The 24,962-nt window shown below is 35.4% G+C and overlaps 1 long non-coding RNA gene across 1 annotated transcript in view; it reads left to right on the top strand.

Moving 5' to 3' along the window:
* LOC109612006 (uncharacterized) overlaps nt 1-24,962 on the top strand; it is a 64,942-nt gene that overhangs the window by 14,380 nt on the left and 25,600 nt on the right. Inside the window, exon 2 of the long non-coding RNA XR_002194252.2 lies at nt 3,597-3,825. This is a non-coding gene — a long non-coding RNA (uncharacterized LOC109612006). The remainder of the gene's footprint in view (nt 1-3,596; nt 3,826-24,962) is intronic.

Genomic DNA, 24,962 nt, shown 5'->3' on the forward strand with positions numbered 1-24,962 from the left:
GCAGAGATATGAATCTTTCCATCCGCATAACCCGATTCCAACCAGTTGATTAAAATTATGTTTTTAATAAAAAAAGATTGATTTCGGGTCAAAAATCTGGGGTCCGAGGTCTGTCCCTGAGGGAAAAAATAGTTTCCCGGGATCAGGGTAAAAGTACCTACTACTGGAAAAAATTTCGAAGAAATGTAAGTTTTTACTAAACTAGAGATAAGTCAAAATTTATTCATCAAAATTATGTAATCTAGTTTAGTAAAAATTTTATTTTTTTGGTTACTTAAGTAAATGTTAATGCTGGTATTTTTATCTTGATTACGCGAATATAGAGACGATGGAGCAATTATTTAGGCCAATATAAAATTATAGGTATAAATTTAAGTTATTTTAATTGGTTCAATACTTATGGCAAAAAAATTGTTTTTGTGCTGATTTTTTATGAAAAAGTCGAAAGAGAATTATTTTACAACAAATTAGAACAATCATATTTTTTAGTGGAAACAATTGTGGCATGACTGGTGTCTCTCGATGCAGACATAAATTCTAAAATCTATCATAATGGACTTTTCTTAAGTTTTTCGGGGTGTAATAAAAAAAAATTATGGTCCAAATATCTGCTGAGTAAAATAGTGCCTTTAAAAAAAACATATGGATATTTTTATCCTGATTGCAAGTGATTTTGTTGTCCTGCAGAACTATTATTTGATTTGAAATTCCAGATTGTTTCGAAAACAGTAATATAGGTTGAAATTCACATAGTTTAGCTGGTTCAATACTCTTAGCAAAGTAATATGTGTTTTGGAGTCGATGTTATTTTTTGAAAAGTCCAAAAACTCGGAAGAAGGTCCATTTCGGAGAATTACTGTTGTTGTACTAAATTTATTTTCTCTAGAACTCTTCGTTTTGGAATATTTGAAAGACATTTTTACCCTGATTACGGCAAAATATTAGCGTTGTGGGGCAGAATCGTTCATTTTTTTAAAAGAATGTTGGCGTAATCATCCCGGAATAGACCCGATTCTATGGGTTCCAAAGAAGTACCATATGTAGCCGGTATGGGACTTATCTAGGAAGAGGCCATCTGAATCTATACGGGGTGAGATGAAAAAACTGCTATCAACTTCAGACTGCTGTCATTTTTAAGCCACTCGTCCGACAGCCCTTAAATTGATTCCAGTGATAGCTCATTATATTATTTACAAGCGTACAAAAGCATTTTGATGAGAATTTTCAAAAAAAAAAAAATATTCGTAGAATAGTGTGATTTCTTTATATTTAGCTGGAAAACCACAAATGGCTATCGTGGAGCACTCCAGCATTTAAATGTGAATAAATATTTTGTGTTTCGTACCATTGCTCGTTACTGTGATACTGGTTGCGTAGCCCGACGTCAAAAAAAAAAAGCGGACGGAAGAAAACAGCAACATCAGGAGAAATGATTCGAAAAGTAAAGAAGCGACTTGATCGAAATCCGCGCCGCGGTAGCCGAAAAAAGGTTCGTGAGCTGAACATATGGCAATATTTCATTCGGCAAATATTAAAAAATGAGCTCGGGGTAAATCCATTGAAATTCCAAAAAGTGCAAGAACTTCCACCGCAATAGAAAGGAAATAGACTGAAAAGAGCTAAAGAGTTGCTTCGCTTTGCCGAAAGTGGTGAACTGCCGAATTTGGTTTTCTTCGATGAGAAAACATTGGTGGTCCAGCAGTTGTAAACAAACAAAATGATCGTGCACCTTTGGTTGGTCACCAGAACTCAAGCGCCGGCAATGGCGACGGTTGGGCCGCCATAACAGCCGATGATCGCTCTCCGCTCGTATTAATCGACCGTGGCATTACAATAAATGCCGAATATTATCGCGAAAATCTGGAGGGTGTATTAAAGCCTTGGGCACGCAAACATTTTGGCGGCAGACCTTCGACATTTCAACAGGATTCAGCGCCATCGCACTCAGCACGCGCCACCCAATAATGTTTACAAAATAAGGTTCCTCGCTTAATTTCCAGCGCAGAAAGGCCCCCAAAATCTTCGGATACCAATCCGTTGAACTATTGTGTCTGGAGTATTTTGGAAAGCAAGTTTGGCACTTGAGTTTTGGATATACCTCCCACATATATTTTAGGCCGAGTTCTTATATTTGATGCGCCAAATGCGCTATGTATCGCCAATTTCAATAAAATATAGAAGGTGTGACGGAATTCATTCCAAAAATAATTTTGTCAAACTATGCTGAAACCATACTGAAACCGGCTCATATTGGGATATGGATAATTGAGGCTACGATTATTACAGTGAACTATATTGCTACCACGAATTCTCTAATAGCTACCGAAATGCTCCCGGTTAATTTCTTCTCCTCTACCTCTACAAAGTCGTTCTTTCAATGACAACGTTGTAAAATATATATTCTTGATTAGCAGAAAATTCTATCCGAACGATGGCCGTCTGTGGAAATCACGAACGAATTAAAGTAAATTGATAACATTTTGCTTAAATGTGTGTTTGGTCTGCAGTACTTTTGGTATTGAAAATGGGCTACATTATTCGCCGTAATTGTTTCGTATTTAAGTTTTGTAATAGGTACTTTAGCCTGTGACAATAAATTGCCTATGCAGGTTCTTCCCTATATTCGGCATTTAGATCATTTTAGCTACATTATTCACCGGAATTGTTTCAAGTTTAGTATTTGAATATTGTAATGGCCCATGGCAAATATTGCCTATGAAGGTCAACGTCTTTGTATAGATCACAATATAATGGCAACTCCCTATATTCGGTATTTTTAAGATTTTAATATAATTTTCAACGGTTTGTGTATTTTTGGAAAAAAAATCAACTTTTATTGATCTGATTGCCCCTGAAAAAATATTCTTTAAAAAATACAAATCCAAATAAATACGGTTACGAGCACATTTTTCATATAAAAAATTGTAAAAATGGCACTATGCTTCGGGTTCTGCAACATAGATAATAATGTGCCCTGTAGTACTTTTCGTAAAACTTAAAGAATGAATTTACAAGTTTCCGCATTTATATCTTTTAATCGTCTTATCTCTTATCCCTTCAGTCTTATAAATATTTATTTACTACTTATTATTTTCTTAATTTTTCTTCTAATAAAATCCTAAATCGACTCAAAATACAAACCAAAAACATCTATGGCCCTATCACAGCCCTTCTCCATGTTAAGAACAAATGTGAATATAATTAATTTATCGATCATGTAAACGAACTGCATCAATTTTTCGAGTGTAACCCATTTTGTTTCGTGTTAACCTACAATGCATCTCTGGAATACCACTCAGTCTCTGTTATCGCTGCTCTACGACTCATTCATTCAGTCAGTCAGTCATTGATTGCACAGCTGTCAGTCACCCTCTTCTTTCACCACAAAAATACTCTCAGAACTCACTCAATGTGTAAATTCTCTCCCTTCTGTTTATGAGGTGTGTGTGAGTTTTGTTGTTGTATTTGGGGTTCGATTTTTGTTGATATTTATTCAATGTGACAACAAAAGTAGCGGTGCGTTCCATTTAATCATTTCAGTTAATTTCTTTGTTTTTCATGTTGTTGTTGTCTTTTTCTTTCTTTCTTTCCTTTAGGTGAGGCGCACCCGATTTCCTGACTAGGTGTTGTTGTTGGTTGTTTGGTATCTGTTTTATTTGAAACACACACAACTGCTGCTTTGGTGCGCACGCGCTTTGTATGGCATTGTGACGATATAACAGCTGATCGTAAACACAACAATCTTTGTCATTATCATCATTGGATTGTTGCTGCTGTTGCTGTCAGTCAATAAAATCTGAGAACGGGAGCAACAACAACAAGAAGGTAGGTCCATTGAAATCATTATTGGCATGAGAGAATGGTTGTGGTGTATGAAGGCTGAGGTTTTTTTTTTTCCACAAAAGCAGCAGCTGCTGCTGCCGGTGGTGGTGTTGTGATTTGTTACGTTCCCTATAAGAAGCTAATCTGAGCCACAAATGTAAATCACTGCTTGCAGCACCAGACGTCAGTAGGCTTGGTGTGGTTAAAAATATATCCTCTTAGCAGATGAAATGCATCCCTACATCATAAAATGGGATATTTAGGGAAAGATGTTTTCATTGGATTCAGTGGGTTATAGTCTTTGGTTAATGTGGTTATCAAAATGCCGTTGTTTGTTTTTGATTGAATCCAAGGGCTACCTATACAAATTATTTCCATATTGTTAGCCATTCATTCGTATTCAGATAATAAATTGCGGAACACACACACATTAATATTCAGCTATTTCAACTCGTCTCTTAACAAAAGCTATTGATATTCTTTGGTATTAGATAACTTGCAAATTATGTAGCTATGACTTTAGAATATCTATCCGAATGATGAGATGCGTAAGAAACGGCAAATGTTTTTTTTTTACGCAACCTTTTTTTTTTGTCCCAATTTATAGTCCAAGAAATGCTTACTGGGTCACGTCTATAATTCTGTAATCAATACCAAACTATTAAATATAAATATGGGTTTTCCCATCAACGTAAATAGCACGAACTATGAGAGTACTCAGATTGATGTTGAAAAAAAAAAAAGAAAGTATTTGTCACAGTTTGATAAATACGAAAATGAAATCTTTTATTGAAATTATTTTGCTGATGATACAGAGATTCATGTAAATTCGTTTTGTAGGTCAAGTTTTTGTTTTCAGTTTGTGTAATGTAATTTACAGAGCTGACCTGAATAATTGATAAAGAAATTACATTTATGTATGGATATAATATGAATCTCTTACAAGAAAAATATAGGATACGAAAATAATGAGAAAATATAATTATATATAATTTGCTGGCAGATATATACCTAGAACTCTGCAATTTTTGGGCACGAAATCTTCAAGGAAAAAAAAAACAAAAACTTCAAAATCCAGGATTTCTGACAGTAAGTCCTTGAAAACAATATTATTCTACAAGGGAAGCTAGGTCAAATGAACGATTTTGGGAAGATATCCAGCGATAACTTCTCCGTAACCTTCAGCCCATGTGTTCATTCGAACAAGGTTGCAGAATGCATCCCGCTTAAGTAAAAGTGGTGGCCCGACATAATCAGAGTTTTGAAGGAATATTCTTGTTTTTTTTTTTCTTCTCAGATTTTTTTGGGAATATTTTTTCCGGATTAATTGCCTACTATTCCCAGATTTTCTCCAGGACATTAGGACTTTTCTAAAAGATTGTTTCTTGAAATATTTTTTAGGATTATTAGAAGCCAATTTGTTAATACTTTCCAAGGATTATTGGAAGTTTTGTTTGAGGATTATTAGGACTCAATTCGGTTATTTTATTCTGGAAAACTATGTTCCTAATTATTGTTTTTTTTATATGATTGATTAGATCAATGTTTGTGGTTTGAATACTTTTTGAGTGTTGGACCCCATTTTCGGGGATTTTTAAGAATATTTTTCGAGCATTTTTAAGTATTTTTCCCTGGATTTTTTAAAATTTTCCTTAATACAGTTTTGAGGAGTTCTTGGTCTCATATCATGGTTTTTAATTTTTTTTTTCGATTTTTGTTTGAAAATATTGGATTTTTTACGAATATTTTTTAAATATTTTTTTCGAGGAGTATTGGCTCCGTATTTATGTATTTCCCAGCGCATTTTTTGAATCAACATTAGGTTGTTATTAATTTTGGATTATTTTCGAGTGATGTTAAAATATTTTTTCGAGGAACATTAAGTCCATATTCGAGGTTTTTTTAACAATACTTTTCAAAATATTTTTTCGAGGACCATTAGGATTGGTTGAACAAATTTTCGAGGAACATTAAGTCCACATTCGTGGATTTTTTTACGAAGGAAATTTTCGAGGAATGTTAAATTTCAATTCGTGTATTTTTTGAAGTGATTACAGCTCTAACCGTGGATTTTTACGAATATTTTCGAGGAGTATTGGGTCTGTTTTTATGGATTTTCAGGCTATTTTTCAAGCAGCTTTTGGTTCCTATTAATGGGTTGTAAGAATATATATCAAGTAGCAATAGGTACTATTTTGACATTAGGTGATTTTCGTGCATTTTTCACGAATATTTTTCGAGGAGTACGAGGCATATGTTCGTGTTTTTTTAAGAATATTTTTCAAGGGTGGATTTCTTAAGGTATTTTTTCGAGTAGAATTATGTCCCTCCCCTTACACTTTTTACGAATATTTTTGGATGAGTTCTGGGCGGATATCCGTGGATTTTTCCAAAAAAAAAAAAGAAAAAATAGAGGAGTATTAGTTTCGTTTTTGTGGATTTTTCAGGGTATTTTACGAGCAGTATTAGATCCCTATTAATGGTCCCTGTTATTAAATGTCAATGTTCGTGTCTAAAGTCAAAGTTCGTGGATTTTTAAATAAAGTTTTTTTTTTCGAAGAGAATAGCCTTCCTATACGTGGATTTTCTAGAGTAGTTTTTAGAAAAGATTTTTAAGAATTTTTTTTCGAGGGATTTTAACTTTCCATATTTTTCGAGGAGTATAAGATCCCTTTCCGTGGACTTTCTACGAATATTTTGAAGCGAGTTTTTGGGTGCGTTTTCGTTGATTTTCAAGAATATTTTATCGAGTATGGAGCTTCATTCGAGGATTTTAAGGAATATTCGTCAAGCAGTGTTAGGTCCTTTTTATTGGGATATATTTTAAGGAGCATTCCTTTTTGTAGTTTTTAAGACACTTTTTCGACGGTTTTTAATTCTCTATTAGTGTATTTTTAAGATTTTATTGTCCTACAAAATTGTAAGCACTTGATTCTTTGCTAAGAAATTCCCAAAAAGAATATTTATTCTTTGCTACGAAATACCCAAAAACAAATCTAAAATTGTGGGTAATTTTTTGCTAAAAATCCAGAATATTACTGAAAAATAGACCTTTGTTTTCCACTTTGGAGACCTTAATTTAAATAGTATGATATTCGAAGTTAAGATCAATACGGATATTATCTTCATCTGTTATATGATTCAGGATCTTTCAAAATTGTGACCATTTTTACTAGAAGTAACAGAAGGAGATGTCATATGATGTCATATCATCTTGGGATTTGCAAAGTATGAGAAAGACGATTATTATTATCATACATTTTTGGTTTTGATACTAAAGCAGATTGCCTGATTATGGCCATCTTCGAACTGGATCGAACTTTTGAAAAATATTTCGACTGTGAACTAAACCGAGTTTGAACTGTTCACGCCAGGCAGATAGACTCCTAATGTCCTGTAATCCGTTACCTTTGGTCCTCAGAAATAGCGCCTATGACATCTAAAGCCGGGCATAGATACTCAGTAGCCATATTTCTTAGGGTTTAAAAATTATTGTGGATATCTACTCAAAAAAGGTATTTTCATTGCCAAAATAAATTTTACAAGCAGATTATAACGTTTATATAACAAAACAATAGTCTGTGGAAGAATAAAAGTGTGCTGCACCAATAACATCTCATAAATCCGCTTGCAATAAAAACACAACACTCAATAAAAATTTGGAAAAAATAGAACTATCAAAAAATGAAATAAAACATCAGGAAAAAACAAATTAATAACAAAACGAAACAATAGAATGGAAGTAGAAGCTACTTTCAGACAACACCAACTAAATCAAAGAATGAACAAAAGTCAACTACGATTTTGTCGAAAAGAAAAACAAAATGAGAAGTAACAGGAACAATTACAACCAAAATAAACGAAAATGTGGATATAAAATTCAAGTTGTTTGGAGGTTTGTTGGCAGAGGTACTCCATTGCTAACGAAAATAATTCCTTCAGTACTTTTGCACTACTAAATGTCAGCCACACCAATTTCAACTGCAAGCTTTGCACTCGGCAACTAAATAAAAGTGTGTAGACCTGCAGACAGACACTGAAACATGTATAAACCATAAACTACATAGGTATGTTGTTAAATGAAAGCACAGAATCTTCTCATGCCATAAATTTTGTATTCTTTCACCCAAGTCAAAGAAACAACACAATTTTATCAACATAAATTTATCAAAGGTGTAAAGACGCACACATCAAATGAACCGAAAGGACAGTGGGCTTCAAAGAACAAAAGACAAAATTTAAATTAATTAAAAAATTGATTTAGATATTTAAAGTGCATAATTTTCGGCCGGGCCGATCTTTGAATACCCTCCACCAAAAAAAAAAAAAATCAATAAAAAAAAAAAAAATCCGCTACAAATTTTTTAAAATCTGAAAAATACCGAATGTAGCCGTTATATTAGGGTCTATACGACGACGTGGACCTGCAAAGGCAAGTTTTGTCATAAGCCATTGCAATATTAAAATGCAAATCTTGAAAAAAATTCGGTGAATAATGTAGCTAAAATCATCCAAATACCGAATATTGGGAGGTACCATTATATGGGGGCTATACCAAAACGTGGACCTGCACAGACAGCTTTCTCTCATAGGCTGTACTATTCATTACGAACTTCAAATACTAAATTTGAAACAATTCCGGCAAATAATGTTGCTAACATCATCAAAATACCGAATATCGGAAGGTACGGTTATATGGGGGTTATACGAAGACGTGGACCTGCACAGACAATTTTCCGTTTCAGGCTGTAGTATTCATTACGAACTTCAAATACCAAATTTGAAATAGTTCCCGTAATTAATGTCGCTAAAATCATCAAAATACCGAATATAGAGAGGTACTATGGGGGTTATAAAACGTGGACTTGTCTAGACAATTTCCAGGCATAGGCTGTAGTATCCATTACGAACTTCAAATACCAAATTTGAAACAATTCCGTTGAATAATGTCGCTAAAATCATCAAAATACCGAATATCGAGAGGTGCCGTTATATGGGGGATATACGAAGGCGGGGACCTGCACGGATAATGTTCTGACATAGGCTGAAGTATCCCTTATGAACTTCAAATATTAAATTTGAAACAATACCGGTGAATAATGTTGCTTAAATCACCAAGATACCGAAAATAGGAAGATACCATTATATGGGCCCTATACCAAAACGTGGACCTATATAGTCCATTTTCAATACCAAAAGTCCTGCAGACATAATATACATATGAGTAAAATTTAATCAACCTTCGTAATTTCGTTCGGAAGCTTGAGTGATTTTCACAGACAGATAGACGGGCAGACAGACGGACATCGCTAAATCGACATAGAATTTTATGCTGATATCCGTCTGTCTGACTGTTGGCCCTTGAAGGGAGTATCCGATTTGACCCAAACCTGGTACATCGTAATATTATTGCTTGGATCGAGTTCGGAGATGTGCAATATCAGTTCACTCCTTCCGGTACCTCTCCTACAATGGGCCAACATTTTGCATAACTTGAAACTCATAAAAAACGAAATGAGCATCCGATCACTTTCAAATTTGGCACATCGCAAAACTTCTACTTACACAAGATCTACTGTGAAGACGGAGTATGTCGGATCACTCCTTATGGTACCTCCCCCAGAAACGGTCAACATTTTGAATAATTTCAACAAAATGTGAATCAAACATCCGATTCTCTTCAAATTTCACCCATCCCAAAATTTCTACTAGAACAAAACCTGATGTGAAGATGGTAGCTATCGGTTCACTCATCCTAGTACCTCCCTTACAAAGGGGTCTACATTTTGAATAACTATGAAGCTCATAAAACGCGAAAAGAGAATCCAATTATTTTCAAACTTGGCACATCCCAATATTTCTATCAGCATAGGACTAGGTGGGAAGACGGAATATGTCGGACCACTCCTTCTGGTACCTGCCACACAAAGAGTCAAAATTTTCAATAATTATAACTCTTATAAAATGTAAAATAAGGATTCGAATGTCTTCAAAATTCGTCCATCTAAATATTTTTATCAACAAAAATCTATACCATTTGCCCCACTGTGCCACTGGTTACAAACGAAGATTAAAAGGTTTTCTTGTTTGTTGGCCATACAATTTAATTGAAAATTCTTATCACAGACGAACACACGCACACAGAGAGGTACTCTTGAGCACATGTATAGAAACTTATATGAAGGGGAACACATAAAAAGAGTTAAAGAATTGCATACCACCAGACAAGCAAACACACACACACACTCACTCACTCGCTCACCCAAAGAAATGCCATTTACATTCATATCATCAACTACAATCGACATCTGTATTTACATACGAGTACTTACGTTCTATTTTGAAATTTAAATAAAAGAGGTTCCAAGAATAGAAAAAATCAAACCATAGAGACAAAGAATGGAACAATTTCTAGGTCAAATTAAAGTTTTGAAAAAAACAAGATAAAATGTCTATCTAGTTTAAATTAATTAAGTCGAAAACAAATCAATCAATCAATCAATACAGAGTGGAGAGAAGACTCTCCATTTGAAATCAAATAGGGCTTGGTGAGATAAGGTAGAAAAGGAAATGTAAATGTAACAGAGATTTAAGAAAATGTAGCCAAGTGGAAATGTGAATGCAATCAACTGTGGGCAATTGTAAATTTAAATACTATTTAGATGTGGAATCTATCGAAAAATGTGAAGTTTTAGATCCGTATTTTTATACCCTCCACCATTGTAAGGAGGGTATATTAACTTTGTCATTCCGTTTAACTCCTCGAAATACTCATGTCAGACCCAACAAGGTAAATATATTCTTAATCAGCGTACAATTCTAAGTCGATTAAGCGATGTCCATCTGTCTGTCCGTCTGTCTGTCTGTTGTAATCACGCTATCTTTCGAACAAATTGAGATAGGAGACTAAAATTTTGCACACATTTTTTTTTGCCAGTAGGCAGGTTAAGTTCGTAAATGGGTCATGTAGGTCCACGTTTTCATATAGCCCCCATATAACGGATACTTCCGATATTCGGTATTTTGATGGTTTTAGCGTCATTATTCACCGGAGTAGTTTCAAATTTGGCATTTTAAGTTCGTAATGGATACTGCAGCTTATGACAGAAAATTGTCTGTGCAGGTCCACGTCTTCGTATAGCCCCCCTAAACCGGTACCTCCCAATATTCGGTATTTTGATGATTTTAGCGTCATTTTTCGCCGCAGTAGTTTCAAATTACGCATTTAGAGTTCGTAATGGGAACTACAGCCTGTGACACAACATTTTTATGCAGGTCCAGGTCTTCGTATAGGCCCCATATATCAGTACCTCCCTATATTCGGTATTTTGGCGATTTTAGGTACAATACTCACCGAATTTGTTTGAGATGTCGTATTTGAAGTTCGTATTGAATTCTACAGCCTATGACAGAAAATTGTCTGTACAGGTCCGTGTTGTGGTGTAGCCTCCATATAATGGTGCCTCCCTATATTCGGTATTTTGATGATTTTAGCTACATTGTTCATCGAATCTTTTTTTCAACTTTCGTATTTGAATATTGTAATGGCTTATGACAAAAGTTGCCTATGCAGGTCCACGACGTCATATAGACCCCAATATAACTGCTATATTCCGTATTTTTAGGATTTTAACAGAATTTTTGACGGATTTTATTTTTTGAAAATTTCCAATATTTAAATTTTTGATCAGCGCAAAATTCTAAGTCGACTTAAACATGTCTGCCCGTTCATCTATCCGTAGCTAGGAAGCTAAAATTTAGCACGGATTTGTCTTTTGTCTGCAGTATTTTTTCATGAATTTAGGCTCCATGAATGAAACCGTCACACGCTGCCCGAATGTTGCTCTGCGGTATTTTGGCCCATTCTCGGCAAAGCGCTTGTTTGAGGTGATCGACACTTTGGTATTTTTTAGTGACAAAATTGCTTTCCAAAATAGTCCAGACTTAATAGTCCAACGGATTGGTATCCCGAAATTTTGATGGTCATTGTGCGCTGGAAATGGGGCGCGAAACCTCATTTTGTAACCATTCTTGGGTGGCGCTTGCTGAGTGCGATGGTGCTGAGTCCTATTGGAATGTTTAAGGTCTTCGGCCAAAATGTTTGCGTGTCCAATGCTTTAATACACACTCCAGAATATTTTTTCGATAATATTCGGCATTTATTCTGATGCCATGTTCCATTAATACTAGCGGAGAGCGACCACATGGCGGCCCACACCATCACCATGACCGTCGCTTGAGTTCTGGTGGCCAACCGATGGTGTACATTTTCAGCTGACCTCGTTGGAATGTAAACATGATCATTTTGTTTTTTTACAAACTGCTACACAACAAATGTTTCCTCATTTGAGAAACCTAAATTCGGCACTTCACCACTTTCGGCCAAGCGAAGCAATCCTTTAGCTCTTTTAAGTTTATTTTCTTTCTGTTGCGGTGTAAGTTCTTGCGCTTTTTGCAATTTCAATGGCTTAACCCCGAACTCATTTTTTAATATTTGCCGAATGGAATATTGCGATAGGTTCAGCTCATGAGCCATTTTCCGGCCACTGCGACGCAGGCTTCGATCAAGTCGCATCTTTACTTTTCGAACCATTTCTGCTGATGTTGCAGTTTTCTTCCGTTCACTTCCTTGACGTCGGGCTACGCTACCAGTATCACGGTAACGAGCGATTTTACGAGACACAAAAGATTTATTCACATTTAAATGCTGGACTGCTCTAACGTTAGCCACTTGTGGTTTTCCAGCCAAATAAAAAGAAATCGCACTATCACGCTTGAATTTCATCACGAATAACTTTTTTTTGGAAAATTCTCACCAAAATGCTTTTGTACGCTTGTAAACAATATAATGAACTGTAACTGGAATAATTTTAACAGCTGTCGGACGAATGTGTTCGAAATGGCAGCAGTCTGAAGTTGGTTGCAGTTCTTTCATCTCACCCCGTAGAGAATTATTTTCTTTCGTAATTTATAGTGAAATTGGATAAAAAATATTTTTGTCTTTGGCGTCATCCTCCTAAAATGATGCTTTGTAGGAAAATTTTACATAAAGTAGGGCTTCATCCCTAAGATGTGCTTTTAATATATATGCTTTTCTGGCGTTTAGGTTAGATTAAGACTCTTAACGTCTTATGGGACCTATATTAGAATGGTATGAAAAATTTAGAATATTTTGACTTACTCCGATCCCGTTTAGATGGAGTTTTTAATCACACCCTAAAAGAACCAAAATGACCCCTTACTCGACTCACTGTAGGGCTAAATTTTTCGAAAAAAATTATTATTTTTTTTCTGCAATATTGCTGAAGACACTATGTACCGGATTCCCAGGAATCCTAATGCGAAATTTTCCAAAAGGTTGAAGGGGGATATGTCGAAAATTTAACAAAAATTATGTTACACTTAAGAATGTCACCGACGATATGCTTTAAAAACAATCTCTAAATTAAAGATATATTCCATATTTTTTATTTTTTCTCTGAATCTGAAGGAATAATTTCTTGTTGGAGTTTGCCTATTTCGCCTAGACTGTCATATACCTATGACATATATATGTCTGGAAAACCACCGATATTTTCTGACTTGCCTTATCTTCCTCCACTTACAGAATATTTTAATCAAACTATTCGAGTTCTTGATAAACGAATTATGAATTACTTGTCCTCGTAAATATTTTACAAAGCATTTGGCAACACACAATGAAGATAATGTTACCTACCTATTTTTTTTTGTTCCAAATATCCGTTCACCCACCTGAGCGTGTGTTCCAACAAGCATTATGAAATATTGATTAGATTGTATTTCCTTGGCAAAAATCTAATTGTATTTGTTTTCATTATTTCAATACCTTTTCCTGTTGCATTAACGAAAAACATCTGCTCATAAAAAATACACAAAGAAAATCTCTCTCTACTCTTTGTTCTATCAGAAGGGTACTGCTCGTGCTACTTACTACTTCCCTATCTATATCTCAAGGTGCTGCACACAAGGTAGGTGACAAACAGAATGTGTTACAATAGCGTGTCACACACACATTCACTGATATCGATAAAATGTGTTATACCCCAAGACAAAATCTACTCCTCCATTTCCGCCATCAGACCGGACAAAATACCAGAAATCAAGAATCCCAAGAAGTGCGCACTCAACTAAACTGGAGTGATGAGTTATTTTTAGTTGCACGACGATAAGATAAGCGCTAGGAGACATTCTTAAATACCCAGAAACTTTACCAAAGTGCATTACAACAAAACAGTTCAAGTGGCATAATCAGAGCGCTGCCAGTAAATTAAAATAGCTGCATTGGCTGGATGGCTCGTTGGAAACTTAAATCAAGGCAAATGCAGGTCATTAAACTTTACTTTGCGGGAAAGGATACAAAGAGAGAGAGAGAGAGGGAGAGAGAGATGTGTGGTTGTCTGTTCCCTGGTCTTATATTATCCTTCCATTACTCAGTCACTACTGGCTGAGCGAGTTACACACACACACACATATACATTCACCCGATTTGTAAACAGATTTTTTTGACGGTTGGCTGGCTGTCTGACTGCTTTGGTATTTGTTCAATTATCCGTGCAGCAGTGATTTCTGGCGCTCAAAAATACAACATCGAAAAATTTAAAATAAACACATTTGCGTGCTTGTCTTTCGTTTTGTTGTTGCTAGTGTTTGTGACTTTACTGACGTATATCGAGTGCGCAACTGGTGACAAGAAATTACCAAACATTGGCGCAAATGCCGGTCCGTTGTGGCACAAAATGAATGAATCTGCAGTGGGAAATTTACAGCACCTGTCTCTTGTATTATAACGAAGAGTAAAACAGCAATTTGTATTTCACTGGTGAGGGAATTTTACAGAGATTTATTAAAAGAACAATTTCACTAAATTCGAACCTCAGTTCAGTGAGGTTTGATTTTTGTACCCTCCACCATAGTATGGAGGGTATATTAAGTTTGTCATTCCGTTTGCAAAACCTCGGAATATACATTTTAGACCCCACAAAGTATATATATTCTTGATCTACATAAAATTCTATATCCGCCCGTCTGTTCGTCTGTGAAAATCACTCTAGCTTCCGAACGAATTGAAGTAGATCGATAAGATTTTATTCAAATGTATATTATGTCTGCAGGACTTTTGGTATTGAAAATGGGCCATGTAGGTCCACATTTTGGTATAGCCCCCATATAACTGTACCTCCCGATATTCGGTATTTTGATGATTTAAGCGACATTATTCATCGGAATTGTTTCAAATTTGGTATTTGAAGTTCGTAATGGATACTACAGCCTAAGACAGAAAATTTTCTGTGCCGGCCCAAGTCTTCGTATAGCCCCCATATAACGGTACCTCCCGATATTCGGTATTTTGATGATTTTAGCGACATTATTCACCGGAATTGTTTCAAATTTGGTATTTGAAGTTCATAATGGATGCTACAGCCTATGACAGTAGATTCTCTGTATAGGTCCATGTCTTCGTATAGCCCTCATATAACGGTACCTCCCGATATTCGGTATTTTGATGATTTTAGCTAAATTATTCACCGATTTTTTTTTAAGTTTCGCATTTAAATATTGTAATGGCTTATGACAAAAGTTACCTATGCAGGTCCATGTCGTGGTATAGACCCTAATATAACAGTTACATTCGGTATTTTTAAGATTTTAACAGAATTTTTAACGGATTTTACTGTTTTTGAGGATTGTCAAATTCGTTCCAAATTGTGGAGGTTATTCAAAGTTCGGCCCGGCTGAACTTACTGATTTTTACATCGGTTCATCAGTGAACTGCTGTTCTGCTGTTTTTCTACAGAAAAAAATCGAACCTCAGTTCATACTGAGGTCTGCTTTTCTTTCTATAAAAAAATCGGAACCTCAGTTCACTGAGTTCTGCAGTTTTTCTATAGTTTACAATCGAAACCTCAGTTCACACAGAGGTCTGCTGTTTTTCTATATAAAAAAATCGGAACCTCCGTCTGCTATTTGTTTCTATAGAAAAAAATCGGAACCTCAGTCTGCGTTTTTTCTATAAAAAAAATCGGAACCTCAGTCTGCTTTTTTCTATAGAAAAAAATTGGAACCTATAGAAAAACAATCGGAACCTCACTGAGGTCTGCTGTTTTTCTGTAGAAAAAAAAACGAAACCTCAGTTCACACAGAGGTCTGCTGTTTTTTTATAGAAAAAAAAATCGGAACCTCAGTCTGCTTTTTGTTTCTATAGAAAAAAATCGGAACCTCAGTCTGCTTTTTGTTTCTATAGAAAAAAATCGGGACCTCAGTCTGCTTTTTTTCTATAGAAAAAAATCGGAACCTCAGTCTGTTTTTTTTTTTATAGAAAAAAATCGGAACCTCACTCTGCTTTTTTTCTATAGAAAAAAATCGGAACCGCAGTCTGCTTTTTTTCTATAGAAAAAAATCGGAACCTCAGCCTGTTTTTTTTTTCCTCAATTTGCTTTTTTTCTATAGAAAAAAATCGGAACCTCAGTCTGCTTTTTTTCTATAGACAAAAATCGGAACCTCAGTCTGCTTTTTTTCTATAGAAAAAAATCGGAACCTCAGTTCACTGAGAGAAAAAATTGAAACCTCAGTTGATTGAGGTCTGTTTTATTTTATTTATTTATTTATTTTTTTTATAAAAAAAATCGAACTTCAGTTGCATTGTCGTTGCCAAATACTGTCCCCTTCATATTTCTGTTTATCTCTGGAAACTCCGAAAATCATATCAAAACCCAACAATTGAGCAATTGCTTTAATGCGCTTGAATGGGTATGGGTGTGTTTGTCTGATATCTGAAATACCAAATATCGGAGTAATGAGCAATGTTGCTGCTCAGACAATATTCCGTCGGTAAGGGGTTGTTTGTCTCCAAATTCTGCTCCTGCTTTATGGTTTTCGTCGTCATGCATAACTAACCAAGTCCTCTGTTTTGACGAAGCGACTGACTGGCGAATCCAGTACCTACATAGTTGTCATAGTCACTCCGGGTGAATGTGAACATCTGTACATATCCTTCTTTTTTGGCATGCATGCATTCCTTGGTTGTGTGCAACCCATGCATGCGTGTGAGTGTGTGCAGTCGCTTTTTGTTTAATTTGTAGATTTCTTTCTTTTTTTTGGCACAAATAAATCTAGACTGACAAACATCTGCCTGAACTGTCGAGAAAACGACAACGAGTATTTCATCTATGCACTTTTCAAAGATTTCTTTCTTAACGTTTCTGCTACTGTTGTTGTTTTTGCTGCTATTTCGGTTTGTTTGACAATTGTTAGCAAGACTAGGGTAAATGGGGTGGGCTGCAAGCCAACCAGAATGGGGTTGTTGGCAACGTAGGAGATGAGAGGACAAACAAAATATGTTTCTTTACCCGGTTTGTTTCATACTTCATTTGAAGACACACAAAAATAAGTTTCGAGGTAAGAATGGAGGGAACATTTTCAACATTTTCTGCAACAAACCGCACACCAACAAAGGCAAAGCGGAATATGTGAAATATTGTAGTTTTTTTCCATTTCAGTTTATTTTTGTACGATTTTTTATTATTTCGCATTTTGTTTGTTCGTGTGGTTTTGTCTTTTCGTTTGCGGTTTTAGTGCTTAATAAGAATAAAACAAATTCTATGGGTTTAGATAAAGTTTATTTTATTTCAAGAGGATAGAAGTCTTCTGATGTTGGAATATTTACGGCAAATGTATTTCTTTGAAATCTGAGAATAACTCTCTTTTTTGGTGAGTCCACATTTGTAGGTCAGTCCAATGAAAATATGTTATATATTCAAGTGGTTATTGTAATTGGTTATTCCGAGCAGACTTGCCGATACTACTATTGACAGCTAACGAAACGTCCTAAGCAAGAATCAAGGAATTTGCTATGCTAATATGAGATATTTCATAATTTTCGGAAATTCGTACTGAAAAGGTACTAAAAGTACCAAAATTACAAAAGACAAAGTTTTTCTGTTGAGTCATCGATAAGAGCTATAACTTTGAAATTGTAACCTACGTGCGAACTTTGTTTTAAAAGGAGATTTTTTAAATTCGTACTTTTTATAACCTACACCACAAGGTGGTCAGGGTATTATGTCTTTGTGCATTTGTTTGTAACAGACAAAAGGAAACGATATAGACCCATAGTTCCTTTTGATGATCTGCATAGAATAACATTCTGAGTCGATTTATACATGTCCGTCTGTCTGTCTGTCCATGTATTTCTGTAAACAAGGTACAGTTCGCATTTATTGCCCTATCTAGATGAAATTGTGTACAAATTATTTGTTTGGTCCAAGGACATAACCTATAATTGGTCAAAATTTAGATATAGCTTCCATATATATCTTCGTCCGATTTGCTTTTTATTGTGCATCAAACGTGTAGTATCAGCCCGAATAGTATGGAATTTGCACATACAACCAAATTTGGCCTGAAAATAAGTATGCCAAATTTTGTCGAAATCGGTTCAGATATAGCTATAGCTCCCATATATATTGGCTATCTGATTTGTTATTTATGTCCTCCGTAGCCGTAATATGCACTGTGTAACAACAATATTTGGGGAAATATATCAAATACAGCTCAGAAATACATTTGCTAAATTTTATCGAGATCGGTTTAGATTTGTATATAGGTCCCATATAAAACTTCGTCCGATTTACCTTTTATTGTGCACCAAACCTCTAATGTGTGTCCAAATGGGATGAAATTTGGAACTTACGACCGAATTGAGTCTAGAAGCTAGTATGTCAAATTTGGTTCAGATATAGCTAAAGCTCCCATATATACTATTCATCCGATTTGTTATATTTGTTACCCACAGCCGTAATATGCACTCCGTAACAACGATATTCAGGGAAATATATCAAATACAGCTCAGAAATCTTTCTTTGCCAAATTTTATCGAGATCGGTTCTGATTTCAAATTAATTGTGCCCATTTGGTGCAAGTCCGAATTTTAAAAATTCGGCATATTTAGTCCTTTGAACTTTAAATTATAATAATAATCATAGCGTGTATGATTTAATTCTCCCATAAAATCTTTTAATTGTTATGCGGAGCTCTACTAAATTAGCAAAGTGGTGTAGGGTATCATAAAGTCGGCCACGCCCGACTTTAAGACTTTCTTTACCGGTTAAGGCACAAAAAGTACTAAAAAGGTACAAAACGCCTCAATGTTGTAATTAAGAGGTGGAACATTAAAATACTGGATTGGGATCATACTTTGTGTTGAGAGTGAGATACTGTGGGATTTTTTGGGAGTTCATACTTAAAGATTACGAAGCGTTCTAAAGTACTAAAAGGGTACAAGATACCTCTATATTCTAAGTAAGAGGTGGATCATTGAAATGATAGGTTGGAATCAATCTTTGTTTTGAGAATGACAATCTGCGGGATTTTTTGCAAGTTCGTACTTACAGAATACGAAACGTACTAAAAGGTACACTGAGTGATCGATAATATATAACGCTTTTTTAAGGGAAGTTAGTCTTTGTGCATTGGAGTGAGGTACATCGGGATTGTCAGAACTTGAGTTGAAATATCTGAAGGTAGAATATTATTTTTGATGCTGTTACCAGAGGGGAATTTAAAAAACAATTTGTGAAAATTCGTAGCAAAAGTGAGTAAAATGGCCCGACTGCCGGTAAGAGCCAGACCATTTGGCCAGTTATCTCGAGGAGAATAACAAGCTTACTTCTATCACTTAGTAGGTCTGATATAAGAATCGTGATGGACATATCACTGGTCATTGCAGTGACCAGTGATATGTCCATCACGAATCAGATGCTTGATCCAAAGAGGAGACCACAGTGTTCCTGACTACTGTAGACTATGTGAAGATGAAAAAAAGGTCGAGACGATCGAACATCTACCTTGCACATGTCCCATGTTATGCAACAAGAGACATGGCGTATTTAGCAGGTGAAAGATAGAAACTCTAAGGTTCTTCTCAGATATAGATTCCATCATCATTTACAAATTTGCCAAAGCAATTCCTTGGCTAGGCAGACAACCCGCCTAACTACCATTCCCTCTATAAATCTTGTATTCTCCATATCTTCTATCTCCAAATTTCTCATTTCTTCCGACACAATGGACCAAAGATCTCCCAGCGAAGCCGTTGCCCATTTTTAAACCAAAACCACACTAAAAGCAAGCTCTTTGAACTTTTGTGTGAGGTTCAGCCTATGAACGGAGAGCGGGGTGTTATAAAAATGGATTTTTGAAATTCGTGAGATAATAATTTTTAATTTTTTTTTTACTTTATTGAATGAAAGCAAAAATGTCGGAAATAGCATCAAATTTTAGAATAAGTTTAGATTTGTTCGAATTAGTCATTTTTGGCACGAATTATGGCCTTCAAAGGCCAATGAAACCTTCACACGCTGCTCGAATATTACTCTGTAGTATTTTGCCCATTCCCGGCGAAACGCTTGCTTGAGGTGATTGACACTTTGGTATTTTTTAGTGCCAACCTTGCTTTCAAAAATACTCCGGACACAATAATCCAACGGATTGGTATCCGGAGATTTTGGCAGCCATTGTGCGCTGCAAATGAAGCGAGGAACCTCATTTAAGCAAGTAACCATTCTTGGGTGGCGCGTGCTGAGTGCGATGGTGCTGAGTCCTGTTGGAATGTCCAAGGTCTGCGGTCGATTAATACGAGTTATGGCGGCCCACACCATCGCCATGGGCGGTGCTTGAGTTCTGGTGGCCAATCTAAGGTGGTTTCAGCTGATTTCTTTGGCAAGTAAACACGATCATTTTGTTTGTTTACAAACTGCTGGACAACGAATGTTTCCTCATCGAAGAAAACCAAATTCGGCAGTTCACCACATTCGGCCAAGCGAAGCAACTCTTTAGCTCTTTTGAGTCTATTTTCTTTCTGTTGCGGTGTAAGTTCGTGCACTTTTTGGAATTTCATTGGCTTTACCCTGAGCTTATTTTTCAATATTTGCCGAATGGAATATTGCGATATGTTCAGGTCACGAGCCATTTTTCGGCCACTGCGACGCGGGCTTCGATCAAGTCGCTTCATTACTTTTCGAACCGATTCTGCTGATGTTGCTGTTTTCTTTCGTCCACTTCCTTGACGTCGGGCTACGCTACCAATATCACGGTAATGAGCGATGGTACGAGACAAAAAAGATTTATTCACATTTAAATGCTGGAGTGCTCTAACGATAGCCACTTGTGGTTTTCCAGCCAAATATAAAGAAATCACACTATCACGCTTGAATTCCATCACGAATAACTTTTTTTCTGGAAAATTCTCACCAAAATGCTTTTGTACGCTTGTAAACAATATAATGAGCTGTCACTAGAATAATTTTAACAGCTGTCGGACGAGTGACAGCAGTCTGAATTTGGTTGCAGTTTTTGTTTCCAAAACCAAATCACTATATCAATCCTACTTCCTTAACTTGATTCTCATACGCATTTATCTCCATTCGTTTACATAAGTCCAAATGGTATCAAATTTGTTGTTTTTTAATTTTTTTTTGGTACACTTATTATTCTATTTGAAAAAAGGTGGTCCGTCTATCCTACACATCATTAAAACCCCCATATTCCAGAATTTCCGATCTCCAAGTCTATTTCCTCCCTAAATACCAAATTTAATACTATTTTTTTTATTTTTCGCAGCCAAGCAGTTTGATATCATTTATCCCAGGTCAGTCTAAATATTCAAAAAATTCTTAAACCATTTTCAATTTAAGAATTTCAACTTAAATTTTGCCACATTCCTTCCTTGCCGTTCATTTCTTAGCTACCGGCTGATTTGACTCACACGAGTCATTTTCACTTTATGCAGCATTCGAATTTTACTGCAGCATAATTTATATGTTACGCGAGACATGATGGAGTCGTCGTTGTGCATTTTTTGCTCGAACGCTAAGAAATTCCCAACATTTGTTGTTGCCATACAGATAGATTGGTAGATGGATGGATATCCTTTTTACGTATCCTCCAAAACAATTTACCTTTCTCTGGGTTGAGTGTGTGTGTATGGTCCTGTTTGTTTTTATGTGCTTGTGTTTCTCTACTGGGTTACAGTAACATAATTTTCCTTTTCACATTTCTCCTTCTGCTACTACTTCTCCTTCGTTTCTTTCTTTCAATGACTACAAATTGTCTTGGTGTTGGTTTGTTGTTGTTATTGGAGTTTACATTTTTATTTATCCTGCCAGAGCATCCAAAAACCAAAAAAAAAAAAAAAAAAAGATTTCCTTTTCTGTTCTCGTTCTCGTTGTTGTTGTTATTATTTTTCTTGCTGATGTTGCATATGGAACGACGCCCAAAGAATGAAAAGGTAAACTAAAATAGTTCATTCAACTTGAAATCGAAGAAAAAATATTTATTTTTCGGTATTTTTTTTTCTTCGTCTTTCATTTCAAGTGTTGAAAGTGTAATACAAACGTCAACGTAAAAAACAAACAAATGTGGGAAATTCTTAAAATTGTTGTTTTTTTTTCGATTTCATTTATAAATGGCTTTCAGCATAAGATATGATATCGAAATACACTGGAAAAACTTATTTTACATAATAGGAAACAAGTAAACTTGAATACCCTCCACAATTTGGAACGTAGTTGGCAATTTTCAACAATAAAATCCTTTAAAAATAATGTTAAAATCTTAAAAATACCAAATGTTAATGTTAATATTAGGGCCTGTACTACGACGAGGACCTGCATAGGCAACTTTTGTCATAAGCCATTACAATGTTCAAATTCGAAAGTTAAAAAAAGAATAATGTCGCTAAAATCATCAAAATACCGAATATAGGGAGGTGCCTTTATATTGGGGCTATACGAAGACCTGGAACTGCATGGATAATTTTCTGCCATAGACTGTAGTATGCATTACGAACTTCAAATACCAAATTTGAAACAATTCCGCTGAATAACGTCGCTAAAATCATAAAAATACTGAAAATTATGAGGTGCCGTTATATGAGGCCTATATGAAGACGGGAACCTGCACAGACAATTTTCTGTCATAAGCTGTAATATTCATTACGAACTTCAAATACCAAATTTTAAACAATTCCGGTGAATAATGTCGCTAAAATCATCAAAATACCGATTATCGGGAGGCACCGTTATATGGGGGCTATAACAAAACATGGACCTACATGGCCCATTTTTAATACCTGCAGACTTTTACTACTTCATTTCGTTCGGATTCACGGAAGTGAACTTTTTTCCATAGGAAAAAGATTCACGGAAGTGAACTTTTTTCCATAGGAAAAAGATGCACTGATGTGAACTCCTTTTCCATAGCAAAAAGATTCACTGATGTGAACTCCTTTTCCATAGCAAAAAAATTCAAGGAAGTGAACTTTTTTCCATAGGAAAAAAATTAACGGAAGTGAACTTTTTTCCATAGGAAAAAAATTCACGGAAGTGAACTTTTTTCCATAGGAAAAAAATTCACGGAAGTGAACTTTTTTCCATAGGAAAAAAATTCACGGAAGTGAACTTTTTTCCATAGGAAAAAAATTCACGGAAGTGAACTTTTTTCCATAGGAAAAAAATTCACGGAAGTGAACTTTTTTCCATAGGAAAAAAATTCACGGAAGTGAACTTTTTTCCATAGGAAAAAAATTCACGGAAGTGAACTTTTTTCCATAGGAAAAAAATTCACGGAAGTGAACTTTTTTCCATAGGAAAAAAATTCACGGAAGTGAACTTTTTTCCATAGGAAAAAAATTCACGGAAGTGAACTTTTTTCCATAGGAAAAAAATTCACGGAAGTGAACTTTTTTCCATAGGAAAAAAATTCACGGAAGTGAACTTTTTTCCATAGGAAAAAAATTCACGGAAGTGAACTTTTTTCCATAGGAAAAAAATTCACGGAAGTGAACTTTTTTCCATAGGAAAAAAATTCACGGAAGTGAACTTTTTTCCATAGGAAAAAAATTCACGGAAGTGAACTTTTTTCCATAGGAAAAAAATTCACGGAAGTGAACTTTTTTTCCATAGGAAAAAAATTCACGGAAGTGAACTTTTTTTCCATAGGAAAAAAATTCACGGAAGTGAACTTTTTTTCCATAGGAAAAAAATTCACGGAAGTGAACTTTTTTTCCATAGGAAAAAAATTCACGGAAGTGAACTTTTTTTCCATAGGAAAAAAATTCACGGAAGTGAGCTCCTTTTTCCATAGGAAAAAAATTCACGGAAGTGAGCTCCTTTTTCCATAGGAAAAAAATTCACGGAAGTGAGCTCCTTTTTCCATAGGAAAAAAATTCACGGAAGTGAGCTCCTTTTTCCATAGGAAAAAAATTCACGGAAGTGAGCTCCTTTTTCCATAGGAAAAGAATTCACGGAAGTGAGCTCCTTTTTCCATAGGAAAAGAATTCACGGAAGTGAGCTCCTTTTTCCATAGGAAAAGAATTCACGGAAGTGAACTCTTTTTCCATAGAAAAAAAAATTCACTGAAGTGAACTTTTTTCCATAGGAAAAAGATTCACGGAAGTGAACTCCTTTTCCATGGGAAAAAGATTCACGGAAGTGAACTCCTTTTCCATAGGAAAAAGATTCACGGAAGTGAACTTTTTTCCAAGATTCACTGGACTTTTTCATAGGATAAATATTCACCGAAGTGAACTTTTTTCCATAGGAAAAAGAGATTCACTGGAGTGAACTTTGTTGTATTATTTCTTCTTTCAGTGTATTATCAAATTTATTTGAATTCCTTCAATTTAAACAACATTCAGCTCTTACACTTTTAAATAAATACATCGTTTGTTTATATTGAGAATGTGTGTTCAATGTATATATTTTTTGTCTAATAGTTTGGTTTTGTTGTGCCCTAGAAAATGGGTGAGGGAGAGGGGGAGTGCTGGTAAATATTGTTGAAATAACAGTTTTCGCTTTATCTTATTTAAAGTTTGCAGACATAAACACATTTCCAGTCAATACCCCAGCTATGCTTCACCCCATCAGCGTGCATTCATTCATTCAAACATCCGTCCATGTGGCTGGTCATATGTCTGTCTGTCAGTCAGCTAAGCAGTCAGGAAGGGCAGCCAGCCAGTCAGTCATAGTATCCCAGATAGGTAAAAGCCAAGCAGACATCAGCTGCATTTAAAAGTTGATTTGATTTTGGTTACGAATTGTGCTCTCTTTTCCTTTTTTGCCGGC

The sequence above is a fragment of the Musca domestica genome, unplaced genomic scaffold (genome assembly GCF_030504385.1).
Source record: "Musca domestica strain aabys unplaced genomic scaffold, Musca_domestica.polishedcontigs.V.1.1 8, whole genome shotgun sequence".
Classification (NCBI taxonomy): domain Eukaryota; kingdom Metazoa; phylum Arthropoda; class Insecta; order Diptera; family Muscidae; genus Musca; species Musca domestica.